We start from the raw sequence: 12,897 nt of genomic DNA, 5'->3' as shown, positions 1-12,897 counted from the left end.
AAATACTACCGTTGTCAGAGGAATTACTACAAGGCCATTACCTGAACAGCCCAGTTGACCAGTATTAACTTGGCCTGATCTGGACCCTGCTGGTGGCATCTGCTGGAGTGAGTCTTGACCCCGAAATGCTGTTCCTGAGGTTTTCTCCTAATGTCCCTGAAAACCTGAAACAGAGATATTTTTGGGGCTTGAAGACCTTCAGAGGACCGGGACAAATATGCCTAATCAATCTTCCCAAGGCTCGTTGCAGCTGGGCTTAAGGAACAGATTGCACCCACTCAAAGATTCTCCACAGCAGAAAATCCAAATGCAGCAGGGCCTCTCTGATATGGTTCCGAGTTTCGAAAAATATACTAAGTCTGAAGGTAAAAATCTTGATTGGGTGAAGGTGCCCTAAGTATCCAGCTGGTGTGAGTACTTGTCTGGACGTGAAATTTGAATTTCTCTTGCTCTAGCTTTGCCTGCCAATACAGCTTTACTGGGACCTCATGCTAAGTCTATCCAACATCATGGTGCCCTCCTTGGATCTTTCCTGCTGCCTTGTTCCAAGGTAAAACCTCTGATCAGGTAAAGCTAGCTTGGTGAATCTGACTCGCTCTCCATTACATTCGGCCTCAAATTGTGCCTAGGCACCTGTCTACTGCAACCATCAACTACCATTTGCACTTTGGCGCTATTTTACATAAAACCTTTTGTAGTATTGGTGTCATTTTGTTTATTACATGTTACTCATTTTTAGGTTGAGCCTGTCCCATTCCGCAGGAATGGATAGGATCGAATGTTAGTGTTGCATCAGGAAAGCTAAACCAGCCGGCGGATTTCCACAAGTGCATGTGATCGTGAACGTGCATCCGCCTGCTGGTTTAGCTTTCCTGATGCAACTCTAGGGATCCGCTCCGCCCCCTGCTGCACGCGCTTTCCATCTGCCTGCCTCGAGCGCGTCCACCTCAAAGCCATTTGTTGCTCGGCCTCACTTCTCCACTTCTCCTCCCCCTCCGCCCCCCTAATTACATCCCTGTTCACGGCTGCGAGGCCGTGCTTCAAAGGGATCCGCAGTCCCGTCCCTAAAAGCTTCGAGGTTCACTTTCCAGTCACAGCTCTGCACAGTGAGGACACGGACAGCTTTTATCCCTGTTTGTAACACAGGCAAATAATGTTCCCATCTCGCATATCGAATAGCTGTTTACTTTTTATTTATTTTACATTAGTTATGTTTACCTTCATTTTAATGATTTACTGTTTTAAGTTTGTCATGGGCATGAGATGTGTCTTTCATACACAGCATGTTTTAGAAGTGGTGTATCCACGTTAGTGCACTGATGTAGGTCCAGATACAGGGTGTTTGTTGTCTGTTTTCATTGGGATGGCTGTCACCTGATGATATCACATGGTTTTATTCAAAAACTCTCGGCACATGCAGTCCCGCCCCTAAAAGCTTCGAGGTTCACTTTCCAGTCACAGCTATGCACAGTGAGGACACGGACAGCTTTTATCCCTGTTTTCAACACAGGCAAATAATGATCCCATCTAGCGTATCGAATAGCAGTTTACTTTTTATTTATTTTACATTACTTATGCTTACCTTCATTTTAATAATTTACTATTTTAAGTTTGTCATGGGCATGGGATGTGTGTGTCACGCACAGCATGTTTTAGAAGTGGTGTATCCATGTTAGTGCACCGATGTGGGTCCAGATACAGAGTGTTTGTTGTCTGTTTTCATTGGGATGGCTGTCACCTGATGATATCACATGGTTTTATTCAAAAACTCTCGGCACATTTGCGTTGGTTCAAACACCGCTTTTCACTTGTGGTGTGGGAGTGGTAGGGTGACCAGACGTCCCGGATTTGCCCAGACAGTCCCGGATTGTCACCAGCTCTCCCGGCAGATTTCGGTAATCTTGGCTCATGTCCCAGAGGGGTGGTTAATCTCTTCAGTTATATCTTTTACTTTCTCTCCCTGCCCCTATCTCTTTCCCTCTCTCTCTTTTACTCTTTTTCATTCTTATACAATCTTTCTTTTATGACCTAACAAGATGTTCTCTCTCGCTGTATCTAATATACTCTCTCTTTGCCTTGTGTTTCTCCCATTCTCTAGTATTTTTCTCTTTCTCTCATTCCTCCTCTTTTCCTTCTAAGTCTCTCTCATTCTTTGCCTTTGTCCATCTCCCCCTCTCTCCATTCATCCTTTCTTTTTCACTCTCATTTTCTTTGCCCTTCATTCTCTCTCAATCAATCTTACGTGTTCACCATCTCTGTCCCTCTCGCTTTCTTCTGTTTCTAAATCATCTTCTGTTTTTCCCTCACTCTTTATTACACGTTTTCTCTTCCTCTGTCCTTTCCAAGCTCTCTCTCACTGTATGCACTCTCTCTTACACTGTCCATTCATCCATCCATCATCCATCCATCCAGCCAGCCACGCCACACAATTTCACTCTACTGAATACAACACACACTCCACACAATACCACTCAGTGCCACATAATTACACTGCACTCAATGCAACATACTCTCCAAATACCACTCAGTGCCACATAATTACACGCCACATAATTTCACTGCACTCAATGCAACCTACACTTCAAATACCACTCAGTGCCACATAATTACATGCCACATCATTACACAGCATGCAATGCAACATACACTCCAAATACCACTCAGTGCCACATAATTACACACCACATAATTACACTGCATTGATGCAACATACACTCCAAATATCACTCAGTGCCACATAGTTATATGCAACATAATGACACTGCACTCAATGCACCATACACTCCAAATACCACTCAGTGCCACATAATTACACACCACGTAATTACACTGCACTCAATGCAACATACACTCCGAACAATAACACTCAGTTCCACATAATTACATGCCACACTATTACACTCTACTAAATACAACATACACTCCTCATAATACCAGTCAGTGCCACATAATTACAAGCAACATAAATACACTCTACTCAATGCAACATAAATACACTCCATATAATACCACACAGTGCCACATAATTATATGCTACATAATTACACTGCACTCAATGCAACATGTGGTTTTTTTGGTGGGGATAGTTTTATACAGAGCGAACTTGACCCAAAGGTATTAGGTATCAGAGCACTTTACATGAGAACCAGTTGCGTTACACAAGGACACATTCATTTTTGTTAGACACAAGGAGATTAAGTGATTTGCCCAGAATCACAGGATGTTGAGCGCCATTTCAAAGATTTGAACCCGGTTCCCCAGATTTGAGGCCCACCACCCTAGCCATTAGACCACATCCTCTCCCCAAAGGTTAAGCCTGTTTTCTCTCTGTATAGATACCAGGGGTTGAGCTCAAGTTTAAATTACTGAAAGCTTTAACTGAACCGCACAAGATAGTGTCATATAACTTGTGGTGAACTACGTCTCCCCCAATTATTCATTCACTTGCTCTCTGTACTTTAATATATGTCACATCTGGTGGTTCAAATGAAAGAATCTTTGTTTGACTTAGATTAGATTCCTGAGGGAACCACTTAGCCTTTCAACTTTCCAAGGATGATAAAATTAGTACTACTAGTTGGGTGAGCACCAAGATACCAACAAGCACTTTACAAATGCCTTTCTAGTTAATAATGTTAACTTATGATTTGTGAAGGTAAACTGACAATGTATCATTGAGGTTAGCTTCCTTGAAAGTTTAGTAAGGAGCAAAGCCGGTATATGTGCAAATCTACACATTATAGAGAAAAAAGAATAAACTTTAATTGCATAATATTTTTCAATTAATGATATTTTATTTTAATGAATCATTTCTATTTCATTAGTATTATCTGAATAAAGTAACATACAACATTGTCGCCTAAAACCTGCAGGTGGGCTAAGAAGATAAACAATCTGTATCACCCCCAACAAAACACCTACTGCCCCTTTTGCCCTCCAGTCAAACAAATAATACTTTATGTATGATGGCTCGGTTACCCACTAACTATGGGTAGGTGACTCTTCCAGTATCCCCCCACTGCTATTTGCCCTCTTATGAGCTGGCCCTCTATTGCAACAACTTAAGGTATTTTGGGCACATCAGATCATTAAATTCCAGTGTCAGTAGCCATTTGAAGGGGGCCCAGAGCTCCAGGTAGGAGTCTAGTTTATGTTTACATGAGTGCCAGCCACAACATTCCCAGGATTTGGCATGGCAGGTGGAGCCATGATGTGTAGTCTGGGATCTTGTGTGCTCCCCAATGAGAAAGAATATACCGGAGTGCCGCCTCAAAAGGTAGGGCCATCTGTAGGCTCCTGAGGACTTTCAGAGGGTACCTGAAAGGACTAGAAAGTCCCAGAAGCACATAACCAGGAAAATTGAGAAGTTGTGTATCAAAGGCATAGCCTATGTCCTTAAGGACCGTATTCCAGAAGTGAGTTATATAGTTATATTAAGGGCATTAAATGTGCACCATGGTCGAGTGCCCCCACACCCCCTTCAGCAGTTTGCAGTGCAATCTGGGCACAATTTGTGTAAGCTGGCAGGTGTCCAGTACCAGTATGTAATAATCTTTCTTGCTGTCTCAACACTTGTCATATTGCAGTATGATGTACTCTATAGAATATGTCCTCCCATTCTTTGAATGTGAGACTCCTCATTACCTATGCTTCTCAGCATTGTTGGCTGATGCTTAAGAGTTGCAGTGGAGGCTGGCCCATTAAATAATACAGTTCAGGGATCAGGCAGTTGTCTTTATCTTTCAGCAATGGTGTTAGAGAGGGTGGTCACTCAATCTAACAGAGGGATATGTTACCCAGTGCCAAAGTTGCATGTCTTGCTTGCAATTGGCCTCTGCTTGGTTAAAATCTGTTTTCAGTGTGGCAAAGGGTGCGATCCCAATGGAATCAAAGAGGTCACCAATCTGTTTACACCTTGCTACTTTCCAGCGCTCAAAGTACTCGGTATGCATACCTGCTGTGAAATCTGAGTTAGCAAAGAGGGTGGTTAGTGGCGAAGGGCGGATCGTCAGACCGTCTTGCTCTAATACCCTGTCCCACACTGCTAGCATTGTGTGTGCGGCAGGTGAGGAATACAACCCCCATGCCCTTCTCTATTGGGGTAGCCATGGTATTTTCCATATGTGAGTGTGTGCTATAGTCTGGTCCATGAAGCATCAGTGTTTCTCAGACTCCGAGCACCCCCATTCTACAAGGAATCTAAGCTGTCTGGCCTGGAAGAAGCATGTGATATTGGATATCCCCAGGCAGCTCTCAATCACAGGACGGTATGTGAGATGTAGTGCAAAGCAAGGTATTTTCCCGTTCCACACAAAATTGTTAATCACCTTCTGCATAGTTAACAGCATGTTACCGGCTGGTGTTATGTGTAATGCTTGTGAGATATATAACATTTTGGGTAAGATAGTGAAGCCACTGTTGCTATTCGGATTTTACTTGCCCAACTAGTCATGTATAATTAATCCCGCCAAATTAGCTGCAGAGGAAGTGAGTTGTATCCATAGATAGGGAAGGGGGGCGGTGGACCAGGCAAACAGGAATGGGCCTTCTTTTAGTCATGGTGTGGTGGTGTCATCATGAAATGTATTCATAGGGAATTGGAGAGATTTACCTTCAACCACAAACTGTTCCCAAAAGCTACCAGTCCTAGCACTAGCACCGGCAAAGATATAAGAGGCTCTGATAGAGCCACAGTCACTAGCACAATGGTTCATAGTATGGGTGCCCCCCATAACAATTATCCCAATAATAAGTGGAGCTGAGCAGATGCGTTGTACCAAGGGCTCCATGTACACAGCAAAGAGAAACGGAGACAGCGGGCATTCCTAGATGCTTCTTCATTGTGTCCATCCCATTCCACTATGGAAGGGGGTACTACAACCTACGAGATATGTGGGAACACTTTTGAACATAAGCACTCATAGACGAAGTGAAGACAATAGGAGTGGAGGTTAAAATATAAATACCTGGCTAATAGGTGCAACTTATTTATTCAGGCTTTTAGTTGGTATGGTTAAAATCATCCTATGTATAAGGAAGAAATGTGAAGCCAATCCTTTCACTTTCTATAAGGCCCTTGAAGTGCTAGAGCTGCTGAAAACCCAGTGGAAGAACTTCGCCCTGAACCAATGGCCAATGTACATGTTCCAATATCTTTTCGGCATCTATCGAAAACAATGAAGCTTCTAGCTGGGGTCTCTCTACCTTGTTGATGATTTGCAAAATGCATTAGGAGTTGTCCCAGCTGTTCCCCATTCACAGTAAAGCCTGCCTGGTTGGAGTCAATGAAATATTGCAAGTAGGCATTGAGTCTGAGGGCCAATACGCTGTTGAATAATTTTGCATCTATATTAAGTAATGAAATGGGCCTGCAAGGCTTCAGAGGCATGCATCTTTTCGTGGTTTATATATTACTGCAATAGAGACTTTAAGTATGAACTACATAAGTATCTCATTGTCAGTGAAAGAATAAAAGAATCTGGCGAGGAATGGGGCCTGAGTATGGCAGAAAGTCCGGAATAACGCCATCCAGACAAGGGGACTTCAAAGGTTTTAAGAGCGCTATTGCTGATATTACCTCAGAAATTTATTTAGATTTCTTTAATATCTCTGCTTGCGCTAGCATGAGTTTCGTTACCTGAGCATCCTGTAAGTAAATCAAGAAATCTCTGGATCCAGAGTCATGTGGAGAAGTGTGGCTCAATGGTGGAGAAGGGTGGCTCAGTGATTAGAGCGGCAGCTCCTGATGCAGAGGTCTAGCCTGGGACCAGGGTTCAATTCCCCGCCTCGGCAGGTCTTGGGCTCAAAAATTCCACGGACGTGATAATTCTCGCCTCGGTGCCTATTCCAATCATGGAGTCCCACTCTGCAACTCTGGGCAATAGCTTGCTTAATCTCCATAACAGCCCCCACAACGCTAAGGGTGCCTGGCCTCCACCTTGGGGGTGCCCAGGAGTGGACGTCTCACAGGGAAAGCCAGGATGGGTTCCACAGCGGTATTCGTACAAGTGCCTTGAGACCCTTGTGGGTGATTAGTGCGCTATACAAGTATCAATTTACATTTACATGGATGGAATAGAATTGGGCATAAAAAATCCTTGAACGCCTGAGCTACTGGGTCATCCCCATGATTTCAGCGCCATCCTGTCTCATTATACTAGAGATTCTGTCTGCTTGTAGTTTAGCCTGTAAGCAGTACACAAGCATGTTCCAACCTATTTTCCCCACAGGTAGAATCTGTGTTTCAAGGGCAGTTCAGCAAATTTCACCCTGTTCCTGAGGGAACCACTTAGCCTTTCCACTTTCCATGGATGATAATATTAGTACTACTAGTTGGGTGAGCACCAAGATACCAACAAGCACTTTACAAATGCCTTTCTATTTAATAATGTCAACTTATGATTTGTGAAGGTAAACTGACAATGTTTCATTGAGGTTAGCTTCCTTGAAAGTTGAGTAAGGAGTGTTCAGATACAATCGCTTTAGATGTGTTTTTGTTTTTTCCAGGCCTCTCTAGTTCCTGGGGCCCAGTTTTTGTCTGCAAAGTTGATTGTCATTGGAAAAAATCTCAATCAGCTCTCCCCCTTATCACAGTTTTTAGTACCTCCCACAGAGTTGCTATCCCAACTTCACCTGTATTGTTGTTCCCTAGGTAGTCCACCAGGGCTGTGTTGAGTGCCTGGGCATTGATAGGGTTTGGATGATCTGATTGCATAACCTCCATGAGCCCATGAATGCCCTCTGTCCCACTATTCCAAATGTCAGGGATACGGGGAGTGATCTGATAATGCCATGTGATTAATATGTATTTGTTGAACTAGGAACTGCACTAAATGCAACATAATAACCCAACTGCTATGAGGAGACTAACCATCCACAGGATGAAAAAAAACCAAAGGTTTTCTTGTAAAACTCTCACCCACCAGAGTTGCCCCCTGGTGGCATGCTACTTCATCGGGTCCATCCCATTCCGCTATGGAAGGGGGTACTACAACCTACGAGATACGTAGGAACACATTTGAACATATGTACTAATAGATGGTAGTGAAGACAATAGGAGTGGAGGTGTGTATGTGGAGGTTAAAATAAAAATACCTGGCTAATAGGTTCAGCTTATTTATTCAGGCTTCTAGTTGGTATGGTTAAAATCAGAAGGGAAGTGGAAAAGGCGGATATTAAGTGCTTATTTTTTTAAATGGTCAACATGTTTCAAGCTGTACCCCTTTAGGATTTTCATCAGGACCTAGGAAAACCAACTCCCTTGTACCACTCTTGCTATTCGCACACACTGTGCATGCTTAAAATTAGTTAGCATACATTTACTACCTTCTTGATGATTACTCTCTGTAACTGTGAAGATAAAAGGGAGAGTTGGCCTATACAGCCAAACAGCCATGAACATATTACTGCTGTTCTCTCTGCACTGCATATCACTTTTGTCATAGTGAACACACCTGGGTGATAAAATATGTGAAACAAATCCATCATGTACGTGGACACTTGTAGTGAAACCCAAAGAGAGCTGGATTATTAAGCAAATATTTGTGACTACAAACATCAGGAAAACACAACATGTGAAGAGCACTATGGACACACATATATATATATAAACATATAAGATGCTGAAATTGTGCCTCATGGGCCCTCTGGATGAGAGGGAAGCCTGTAGTCACTGCATGTTAAAATAAAATGCAATCAGAAAAGGGGGTCTCGTTAAGTTTGAACTAGTTAATGTGTGGCGTAAAGGTGAGGAGAGAGGGCAGCAAGTGATGCGCTTGCCACTCCAAGGCTCAGCCTCTGCCTTTCAACCTGATAAGTTTGCAACCAGAGGCCGCATATTATTGATGCAGTGGTTTTTGGCTGGTTAAGAAAGGTTTGGAGCGTTGAGCCTTGCGTCCTTGAGTTACAGATAGAATAGACTGCTGCTATTTTAAAATGGCGGCCCAAAACGGAACAACCGGCCAGTTCTATTGGAGTATTGAATGAATAGGAAATGATGTTTCCGAAATCATCTGCATTGAAAATACCTAAAATAAACTCCTTAATTAATGTTTACAGCTTCCCAGAAGGCCAAATCAAGTTTTTAAAACTTAGGTACCAAAAATATCAGATATAAATTTGGTAATTCATTAGGCAACTGACATTTGAATTCCGAATGGGCATCATTACAATGTGTCCATCCTTTATTGCACTTTAAATACACAGTATAGTGTCCAGATGTTGTAGAAGGTCCATCATGGAAAATAATAGCCACTGCTTTAAAAGGTTCTTCCTGAAATTGACAGTTGACTTACCACAAATTTTTTATTTTGGTTTCCAATTTTCCTCCATCTGCTCTAAAACGTTGTAGCATTACAATTACATATTGTCCAAATCTTTCTATAAATAATGTTGACAACATTTTTCATTTGCAGTGAGTACATTCCATATCTTGATTAGCTGATTTTACTAATTTGTTAAAAGACATTGTTTTGCAATCTGGCATTGTCAAATATATGAATCGTTCAGTGTCTATTTCAGTGGTAGAAGAAAATGGACAGTCTTCACATATATGATCCTACCTGTAACAAAGTCAAACAGATTTTCAATTTGTATTCCTTCACCTTTCAATACTGCAAGCATAAACATAGGAAATTCTTGAGCATCTTATACATTAAGTGTAAATTGTGAAGAACCAGAACATATATCTAAAAGATGCTGAATGCCAGAAGCAGTTTGTAGTTTAGTTTTATCAGTTGTCAATTTTTCAAAAATACAATGCAACAAAGAACAAAGGGGCATATTATCAAGGTAGTTTATCTCCGCTTTTTTGGCTTTAAAAGCCAAGAAAGCGGAGATAAAATTATCTCCCTATTACCTAGCTGTCGCTAACACCAGTTAGCGACAGCTAGTAGGAGATAGCGACCATCTTGGGCCCCACTTTACATGTCAGTGATATTTATCACTAATGACATGCAAAGTGGGCGTGCCAAGATTAACATCGCTATCTCCTATTACCAACTTTTGGAGATATTTGCGCTAAGCGCGAATACCTCCAAAAGCTAACACCTGCCCTGAGCAGTTCTTAGCCATGTTATCCAATGGGAGGTGGATAACATGGCTAAGAGCATTAGCTCGGTAATGCATGAATATCGCTGACTTTTCAGCGATATTCATGCATTGCGGCCGATTTTTATCGCATTTGTGATAAACCTTGGTAATACAAAGGTTTATCTGCGATAAAAATCGCCGCAGGCCGGCGATAAATTTTTGTCTCTAACCAAGCAATAGCGATAATTATCGCTATTGCTTGGTAATATGCCCCAAAATCTTTTTCTCGATTTACCATAATTTGATGATGACGATTTTCTAGAAAAAAACATGACGTTCACAATTACATTAGCATAGCAGTTGATACCTGAATTATTTTCTAACTGATATCCTACAATATCATCAACAGTGTCCATTTTCATTTTCTTTGGAGCCTCAACATTCTCTTGAATTTTTTTCTCCTTTCCAACCTCACTAGGGTGTTTCTCATATGTTCATTTTGGACATACTACACACTTTTCATATATGGGCTATTCACCTAAGTTGGGAGCATACAGTCTTCTTAACCGGTTATACTCCCTTACACAATTTGCATCTGCACTAATCTTTGCTTTATCAAAATCAATCAAATACAATCAGATAATGTTCTTACTCAAGAAAATTCAGAATATGCCATGCCCTCTTTAACACTGTACTTCCAAAGTTTACCAAAGCACTGTCTACACTTAAACCTTGAGATTTATGAGTGGTCACTGCATATGCTAACGAAAGAGTAAACTGTTTTCTGCGATCATACAAATCTTTAACAAGCAAATAATGCACAGCACAATGTACATCTGTTTTACCTCTTCAATCTGATCAAATTTAGTATTCAAGAATTCAATTTCATCTCTATTTGGATAATTACCAAAAGCAGACCTTTTACCATTGCTCTATTTACTAAACCTTTTTCTATATCCAAATTACGCCGTAGAATTGCCAAACAGTTTTCACATACATATAATTTCTTTTCTAAACCAGCAGTCTTAGATATAGACTTTTCAAAAAAATCCAATTTTGATTTTAACTTTCCTACAGAATAATATTAATTCCTTCATGTTTTATTTCATCAATGGCTTCCATTTTCATTATTTGTTATTTTTCCAGCTTCAAAAGTTCTTGATTAAATGTGGAACACTCTTGCAGTGTTGGCATTAGGCACATTATAGATTTATTTTCTCCAATTTTTTTGTACATTATTTCAGGAGCAACATTTGGAAACAATTGTGTAAGAAGCCGACTTTGTAAAGCTTCTCTACCATGTTCTGTCAAAACACCAATTCTTATATCTTGAAGAATGCTTCTATAATGTTCATCACTTGCTTGTTGCATATTCATAATAAGTTCTTTATATTCAAAATGAGACCAAGTATTGAAATATCCAATACTTCCCAAAGATTTCCTGGCGTCTTCATGCACAAGTGTTTTAAAACCTGGTTGCCTTTTTACAGGAGTAAGTTGCAGTAGGTCGCCAAATACAATTAGATGTTTTCCTCCAAATACAACATCAAATCTGCTGCATTCTTAAATGTACAAAGGCAAGGTATAAGTTTGAGACCCTGCTCACCTCATCATTAATCAGAAGTGTCATTTTCTTTAGTACTCTTGAAACTTCATAACAAGCTTCTCCAGATAGCTTGCGATATTCCAACTTGTTTTCATGTTCAACTGGTAGCATCACTAAACGATGTAATGTAATCCCTTTAATGTTGTGTGCTGCTAACCCAGTTGGAGCGGTTTCAACACAAGATAAATGTGATTCAGTGGATTTCTGAAGATAACTGGTCAAAACTTTAATTAAGAAACTTTTTCCTGTACCAGCTTGACCACTGATATGCATTCGAAGAGGTTTAAATGATAGGCAGTGGCATTCTTCTTTTTCATGAAGTAAACCATGGTCTATCTGTTGTGTAACCTGCTGATATATTTCTTTCTGTTCAGTATTTAGTTGTTCTTCCAAGTTTCCCAACTCCATCATATCCTGTTGTGCTTGTTGCATTGCCTTTTCTACTTCCCTCAGGGCTATTTCTGCTTCATTTTCAAGAATTGGTTCTCCTAGTGGATCTTGACTCAGTGGAGCAGAACTTTGACTATCTTGAGAACTGTCTCTAGCAATTTCAGCTGCAATAGTAGTTTCTGGTTCAATCTCTTCATTCAACATTTGTAGATAATTTGGAAAAACTGTGCATTCAATGCTATCTTTACAAGTACTAAAAGAATCTTCATAGCACTGAAAATCTCCAAGTAATTCCATTTCAGTATGCCAAGGCTTGAAGAGTTACAGAAGTGCTAAATAGATAAATTCTCTTTTATCTGCAGTATCACAACTGAGTTTCCTATGATTAATGAGATTTCCTTTAGCATGTTTCACCAAACATCCATCCCATCCTATGACTGCATATTTTTCTTCATTTATATTTTCTGTAACATTTCTCTTAAAGATGTAATATTGCAGTACTTTATAGAGACATGTTTCCCAGATGTGGACTTCTTTTAGGATAGTAAGTGTCCAGCATGTTTGTTTTTACAATATCAGTACTTTCCAGTTCATTTAAAGCTAAGTATTCAATTTCTTGTACAGATTTCAATACTCAATTTCGAGTTGCAGTAAGACCTAGACTTACCCAAATGATTCCTCTTGAATTTGAATATGAACTTGCGGATGTTAACCGATCCGTACATTTGTAGGATCCAATCGCTCGATGGGAAAGCATCTTTAAACTAAAGCTGTACAATTTGTTACTAAGAGCCTTCTCTTGTGAAATCTCTTCTCACATTTCTTTCAGCTCCGTCTTTTCAGATTTTGTTATATATGATGTAACATAACGA

This window comes from Lissotriton vulgaris, chromosome 5 (assembly GCF_964263255.1).
Source record: "Lissotriton vulgaris chromosome 5, aLisVul1.2, whole genome shotgun sequence".
In the NCBI taxonomy this organism is placed as follows: domain Eukaryota; kingdom Metazoa; phylum Chordata; class Amphibia; order Caudata; family Salamandridae; genus Lissotriton; species Lissotriton vulgaris.
The sequence above is the reverse complement of the archived record's forward strand: the minus strand, read 5'-3'. Positions refer to the sequence as shown.